Source organism: Marmota marmota, unplaced genomic scaffold (genome assembly GCF_001458135.2).
Source record: "Marmota marmota marmota unplaced genomic scaffold, marMar, whole genome shotgun sequence".
Lineage (NCBI taxonomy): Eukaryota > Metazoa > Chordata > Mammalia > Rodentia > Sciuridae > Marmota > Marmota marmota.
Genome location: NW_026000174.1, coordinates 20157341 through 20165229, shown reverse-complemented (window position 1 = coordinate 20165229; position 7889 = coordinate 20157341).

Genomic DNA, 7889 nt, shown 5'->3' with positions numbered 1-7889 from the left:
AACTGTTAATGTAGATAACAAGGTCCAGCAACAGACTTTAATATCTCACACACTGTCTCTCTCTTAGGATAATTGCTGGCTTGAGGAAACAAGAATTGAGAACAAACTTCCTATACCAGAACTGTCATGTGAAAAACCCTGTGATATCACAGTACTCCACAGTTTCTCTTCCCTCTGACATGCTCACCTCTCCTCTGTAGATTTTGCCACTATCCATTAAGATCTCTGTGGGAAGTGGAACTGAATGGCTGACATATAAGGGGAAATATTGGAGTTTGTTTTGTGGGATGAATTAGTCCCTTTAGCTTTTTCTAAATATTGTTATAACAATATGGCAGAAGCACCACTGATAACATACCTGCAGCTACTTGCTGTCCCCGCTTTAGAAGAAAATCCAGTTGTCTTATTCACCAGACTCAACTGAATGTGTCACTATAGGTGTGAAGTAGAATAAACCCAATATCTCATTGGTATGCAGGAATTCTACCAATTCCCATTCTGATTGCAGGGCCTATGGGTCATGAAAACATAGCAGTAGATCATGTCAGTGCTAGCCATTTTCCCCCACGGTTCTTTGTTTCTCTTGGTGAAAGTCTTATTGCACAAGCATCCCTTAGTTGTACTTCCTTTCCCAGATTTACACATATGCCACTGGCTTGTTCTATCTTTCTACCATGGAGAAGGATTCCCTTTGTGGGGAAGATTCCCTTTGTGGGGAACCTTGGCATGAGGAGAAGAGTGCTGCTCATCTTGCCCAACCCTCCTTTCATGAAGTGGGAAGAGTCTAGAAACACTTTATTATTTTGCAGGAAGTAGTTTACACTTGGAGTTCACCTCTCACTTTGTGAAGTTTTATTAACAAATGTACAAACAGCAATTAGAGTAAAGGATGACATAGGGTAGAGAAAACAAGAAAGTCCTGATGAAATCAAAGTTCACCACACTGACATCTGGCTGCTCTGCTTCAATACCCCTGGCTTGCCCTTCATATCCAATGCTCTTCATTCTCTGTGTTGAATGTATTGTGTATAGAATGGGAGATCAAATGTGAAAGGATGGATTCACTACACAAGCATGATGTGTAGTATTTTTAGATAACATGAACAAACATGATCCTATACAAAGAAATACACAGTTGGTGAATTCAGCATGCTGCTTTCATCAGACACTGAACCATTTCTAAATATTGGGGAAAGCAAGAAAATTCAACTAAAGAACATTAAAAAACACAGGTCTATTAGCCCAAAGCCTATATAATTAAATTATGAATTTATATATATTATAATATTTATATTTCTTTATTTTTTATTAGAGCATTATAGTTCTATATAGTAGTTGAGTTTATCCTGAGAAAATCACACATGCATGGAATTCAGTTTCAGTTCACATTCCTCTCCTTTTCCCTTTTCTAAAGTATTAAAGCAGCATTTTTTTTGGTGGGCAGGGAGGGGCGGTGGGTACTGGGGACTGAATTCATGGGCACTCAACCACTGAGCCACATACCCAACCCTATTTTGTATTTTATTTAGAGACAAGGATCTCACTGAGTTGCTTAGCACCTTGCCATTGCTGTGGGTGGCTTTGAACTGACTATTCTCCTGCTTCAGCCTCCCAAGCCACTGGGATTACAGGTGTGTGCCACTGCATCTGGCTAAAGCAGCATTTTAGGTCAATAGATGACTTATACCAATATATAGTTGACATATCAAATATGGCATGAGAAAAAAATTAATCAGAATCAGGTACTGTGTCATTACAATGTAAGAAAGAACACACTTGAAAAATCTTTTGGAATAATTCAATTTCACTGTTTATCTGAGATATTTCTCTAGTATTCAAACCCACCTATCTAGTAACTTCTCTATTGCCAGAAAGGATTTTGTACATTTCTGAACTCAGTATTCTTCCCCTCCCTCTATCCAAAGGAACCAGAAGAATCCAAAGATTGGTAAAAATAAATATTAGAGCAAGAAAAACTCAAGATGTTTGTCTGTTTTTAAGAACTAGTGACTCAGCCCCAGATTCTGGAGTCACTGTTCTCCCAGGAAAGTTGGGCAGGTGGCGAGTAATAAACAGAGGCAGCCAAGTTTCTTCCATAGGATGTAGCACTGGTGGCTTCTGGTGGGTTGTAGGGGTCTTTAGCTGTGACAGCATTAACTCCAATATCTGTCACTGTCTTCACATGGCCTTCCTTCCATGTCTCTCCTTCTCTAATTTTATAAAGATACTTTTTATTGGATTTGTGACCCACCCTTACCCAGGATGATGTTATTCTCAGATTATACTCATTACAACTGCAAAGAACTTATTTGAAGGAGGTCACATTCAGAGCTTCCATGTGAACATATTTTTCTGGATGACACAATCCAACCTTTCAACAGCAGTGGTGACTGATTTTACTTTGACTGACAAGGTGACTGATTTTACTTTGGGTTCCATAGAAAGCCATCCCTGATGTGTTTGAAAAAATCGCTTTGAGGGTTGTGTGGAGAATGAGTGGTAAAATCTTGGAAGCAAGAAAATCCATCAGTGAGCTGGAGGTTTAGCCCAGGTAAGAGATGAGGGTCTGAGCTAAGGTTGTGGCAACAGCGAGCTAGAGGAGATGACAAGACACATGAATAGAGAGGATGTCTAAGGTGAAAAGAGAGAGGATTGAAATATCCTTGCAAGTCTGGCCTATGAAATCTACGGATGATGGGGAGGAGCTAGATAAGGAAATCACGAATGATCTTTGAATTTGTTTATATGGCTTGTGTTTTGTGCTGACTATGCTTTCACATTATTCTTCTGTATTTCAATAGCCACAGAAAATCCTTCATTTAAATAGCCAGACATCTGGGACTATACCATGTACCTCTAGTGTGTTTCTCCCCTAATAGTATAATTAGAACATTTTGGAGTTCAAATACAGACACAGGTTTTGAATCCTCTTAGTTTGGAGGATATCATCCAGATGATGAAGAATATATCAATGGTCCTTTATATCCAGACTTTCTGTAACCAATCATCTATTAAATATGTCAAGACTGTCTTGGGCATTATAAGTAATCTGGAGATTATTTTAAATAGATAGGAGGATGTTCATAGCTTATACGTAGATACTACTCTATTTTGTATGAGGTACCTGAACATCCAAGGAATTTGGTATCTGCAGAGGTCCTGGAATAAATGCTCTACATCTACTGAGGGAAGACTGCACTTCTATCAGCCGCATTTTACAGTGTCATCATTTTTGGAAGCAGTATTTTAAAAATTTAGACAAAGACCTGGAAATCCCAGAGGGCCACAGGGTGGTTAGAGGAACATCAGTATAGTATTCGACATCAGATGAGAATCAGGTATTTCAGTTTCAGATCATTTTTAAATGCCCTGGGGATCTCTTATTGTAGAAAGGTTAAGAAAGTTCACTGCACTGGTTGCTCCAGGGAATTTCCTGAGTATAACAGCTCTCAGGACCTCAGGTTTGAAGACTTCCTTCAGGAAGATCCTCCAGGCTGGTTTCTTATGATTGGGATTGTGTCCTATATTGAAATAGTACTCCTTGACTTGGGACAGGGTAAGATGATGTCTCAACCTCAGCATATTTGAGAAGATGCAGTGGAGGTTGCCTATTAGGAGAAGAATTAGCAGGCTGCAGATCTGCACCTTTCATCACTTGCTAATCCTCTGCATCACTGCACTCACTTCCTGGGCTTACACCTGCCAGTGCTCCAGGTGAGAGTGGGTAAGATGCTGAGAGGGTTCATACTTTTAATCAGTCTGAACCTTGTTTTTCTTCATGGAGAGGGGGGGCTTTTTTGTCTCTTTCTCAGCTGGTTTCCATAGATAATAGGTGTTCCTCATGAATCCTGTTCTGCAGTTCCTCTTCGGATAGTTAAGGTTTTGACAGAGGGCACCAGAGTGACTACAAGGGCTGTGGATACCCACTGCCTCTCCTTTGGCACTAAAGGCTAATCTAGAGATTCTCCTCTGCATCTGGCTGTCTCAGAGTACTCCATTCAGGGCTTCCTCCCTCATTCTCTTTAATTAATTTGTTGGGGCATTGGAATTGATAGGACCAGGCTAAAATCTGACCTTCCAGTCTCAGAGACATAGGCAAGGTACTTGTTGAGCTCAGACTTCCCTGGACGGCCACAGTAGGCTGCACCTCTTCCCTGTCCTTAAGAGTACTGAAGTCATTCTCCTCCATTGAGGCATGGCTGGTAGTGAGTTCCTGAGCTTTTTAACCTGGAGATGAATTCTGTTGGTTGCTAAGTCAAGACCTTACCATCCCGAAGTCAGTGCTCAATATCTCCGTGGCCCATATAGCCCTCTCTTCTCTCTCACACTCCTCTTGTAAGAGTGAATGTGTTAGCGTGAAAGTGTTGGCATGAGCCTATTCATTCATTCAAGTAACTATATTCAACCCTACTATGTGTGATGTACTATTGAAATACAGATGATAGAAATAAATCGCATGTTAACGGTCTTGAAGCTGCAACCCAGATCAGACACATGTAAACTAATAGAGGATAATGCAACAACTGTACAAAATGAGGTACTGCACAAATCCTTTTCTGGCCATTATGGAAATAAAAGTCAACATTGCCTTATAGAGTGATTAAAAGCTCTAGAAAGTGGTTCTATTAAAGTTGACTGTAGGCATGTAATGATGGTTAAAGCCAAAGGGACCAACATATTCCTGTGAAAGACTGTGATGTTTAGGACTACATGGTATTTGTGGCTTAGGCTGGTATAGAAGGCAAGGAAAGACATGAGTATTTATGCTGTGGATATTGATAGAAGATAGAGCATTTAAAGTATTAGAAAATAATTAAAAGAATAAATAATTAAAAGAAGCTGAGGAAAAGGAGAAATGGAGCGATGCTGATCAAAGGGTCTAATATTCCAGTTATCCAAGATGAGTAAGTGCTGGAGATCTGGTATACATTACATTGACTACAGTTAATGGATATTATACCTGAAATCTGGGAAGAGGGCAGGTCTGAAATAAGGTTTTCTCACCAAAGACAGTAGAAGAAAAATGTTAAGATGTGGAGGTGATAGGTATATTAATTACCTTAATTATGATGATCATTTCCCTATGTATATGTATCAAAACATCAAGTTGTATACCTTAAACATACACCATGTTTATATGTTAATTTTCTATCCAATAAGCTATTTAAAATAACAGCTAGGATAAGGACTCATCATTTTCTAATACTATCATTTGCTTTCTTTTGTGATTTGTTTGTCCACATGGGGCATAGGTAATTATAAAAACATAAAAGTAACATCTTGTAGATGGGTCTTAGGGAACATTCTTATGATATGGCAGAATATAAGAACAAAAGCCAAAAGATAGAGTCTCTGACAATTGCCAAGTGGTTTCAAGATATATTTATAGTTAAGTTATATCGCATGCCATAGAGATTGAAGAGGATATGAACTGATAAAAGATCTTTGCTTCAATGAAATTGTTATAATACACTCATGGAAATAATAATGAGGATGAAAGGATTTGAGGAGTCAGTGGTATGATACAAAACGGAAGCAGTAACTGCTAAATAGATACCAGATAAATTCAGTCATATGACAAGCAAACAAAAATTAGATAATGGATACAAGGAATAACAGGATAAATGAAAGTTGTAAAGATTTACTATTTTCAAGCAAAAATATTTTTTCAAAAAATTATGGCTAAATCAGTAATACTTATCATCTTTACCATTTTAACTACACAGTTCAGCAGTATTTCACCTATATTTTTCATCTTGTAAAACAAACTCTATACCTACTGAACAAAACTCTATATTTTTCTTGCTCCATAGCCACTGGAAACCACCACAGCATTTTCTGTTTCTATGAGTTGCATATAAGAAGACTCATAACAACATTTGTCTTTTTGTGATTGGTTCATTTCACTTAGCATAACAGTTTCAGGATCCATCCATGATGCAGCATATGATAGGATTTCCTTCTTTTTAGAGCAAAATATATTCCATTGCATGAGCATACCAAGTTTGGTCTACTCATTCATCCAGCAGTGTACATTGGACTCACTTCCAACTCTTGCCAGTGGTAACTTGTGCTGTTTTTTTTTCTCTTTAAAGTAAGAAATACTGAAAATGTTTGATAGTGAAATTAAATTAAACTCAAGAAAACAACAAAAAATAAGCATCAAGAAAAGCAGCTAGTGTCTATGTTAGTATACAACAAAATAAAAGTCTACTTGATTTCACTCTTGTTTTGCATTGCCACCAATTATTACTTCAACATTATCAGGTTTTGAAAAAGAGGTAATATAGGGTAGTGGATAAGAGAATGTAATCTGGATCTGGGAACCTGGGTTCCAAGCCCAGCTTTGAACCCATAAATCATACTTTATCACCCTATGACTTAGCCTTATTAAATAAATAGGTTGGACAAAGAGTAGCATCTTCTGAAGGTTGAATAAAATTATGCTTACAAAGTTTAATGCAAGGCTTCTCAATCAGTAGCAGCTTTAGGAAAGGATGTTCATAAAGTTGGAGGATTTAAAGAAAGAAGAGTTGGCAGTGAAGAAGTAAAGAGGGGTCCAGATTATAATGGATCTCGTGGAAAGTTATTATTCATTTTCAGATTGCAAACAATATGCTTTTGTGTTAAAACATTTAGGAACTATAAAGTCAAACAAAGATTGATGGGGTGCAGTGGCACACACCTGTAATCCCAGCAGCTCCGAAGCCTTGAGGCAGGAGGATCCTTAGTTCAAAGCCAGCCTCAGCAAAAGTGAGGTGCTAAGCAACTCAGTGAGACTCTGTCTCTCAATAAAATACAAAATAGGGCTGGGGATGTGGCTCAATGGTTGAGTACTCCAGAGTTCAATCCCTGCCACCGCCCCCTCCCCACAAAAAACCTATAAAGATGAAAAGAGAAAATCACTTGTCATTCCAACACCCAGAAAAATATACACGCACAACTTAGAAAGACAAATGTTGAAATGAGAAAAACAGTGTAAAATATTTTAGAACCCACTCTTTTATCTTAAATATCCTGCCAACATTTTTGATGTTTTAAAACACTTGACACTTTTATTGACTATGTAGTATTTCATCATTTGGATTTTCTGCATTATACACACACACACACACACACACACACACACACACACACACTGGGGATTGAATTCAGGGGCACTGCATCACCGAGTCACAGCGCCAGCTCTATTTTGTATGTTACTTAGAGACAAAGTCTTACTGAGTTGCTTAGCACTTTTCTTTTTATGAAGCTGGCTTTGAATTAAGGATCCTCCTGTCTCAGCCTCACGAGCCACTGGGATTACAGCCATGTGCCACCTCATCCAGCTGATATTTGGATTTTTTAATCTTTGGTTTTTTTTTTACTTGTTTTTTGATGTACATGTCAGTAGAGTGTACGTTGATATATTATACATACATGTAGTATAACTTACTCTGCTTAGGATCCCCTTCTTGTGGTTGTATATGATGTGGAGTTTCACTGGTATTCACATATGAACACAGGAAAGTTATGTTCCTTCCCTTTATTCCCGTTTGTGTTCTTTTTATCAATGCTGTATACTTGTAGTTAACACTATAATAAGCATGCATATAAAATAATTTTTCCTATATTGTTTTTGATAAACTATTGTTATGTCTATTACAGAAGACTGAATTTACTTTATCAAAGTATATTTCTCATTTTAACCCATTTTCTATATATTGACAACATACCCCTCATGCAGATTTTACTAATTTGTATTTTCAGTGGTACAAGAACTTTGTTATAACGTTATAAATTTTGAAACATCATGTTACTCTGATGAGAAAAAAAGACATTTTAACTGGCTTTGCTAAATTGTACTGAGATTGAAATTTATTATGAATTGTCAGTTCATGTATATATAT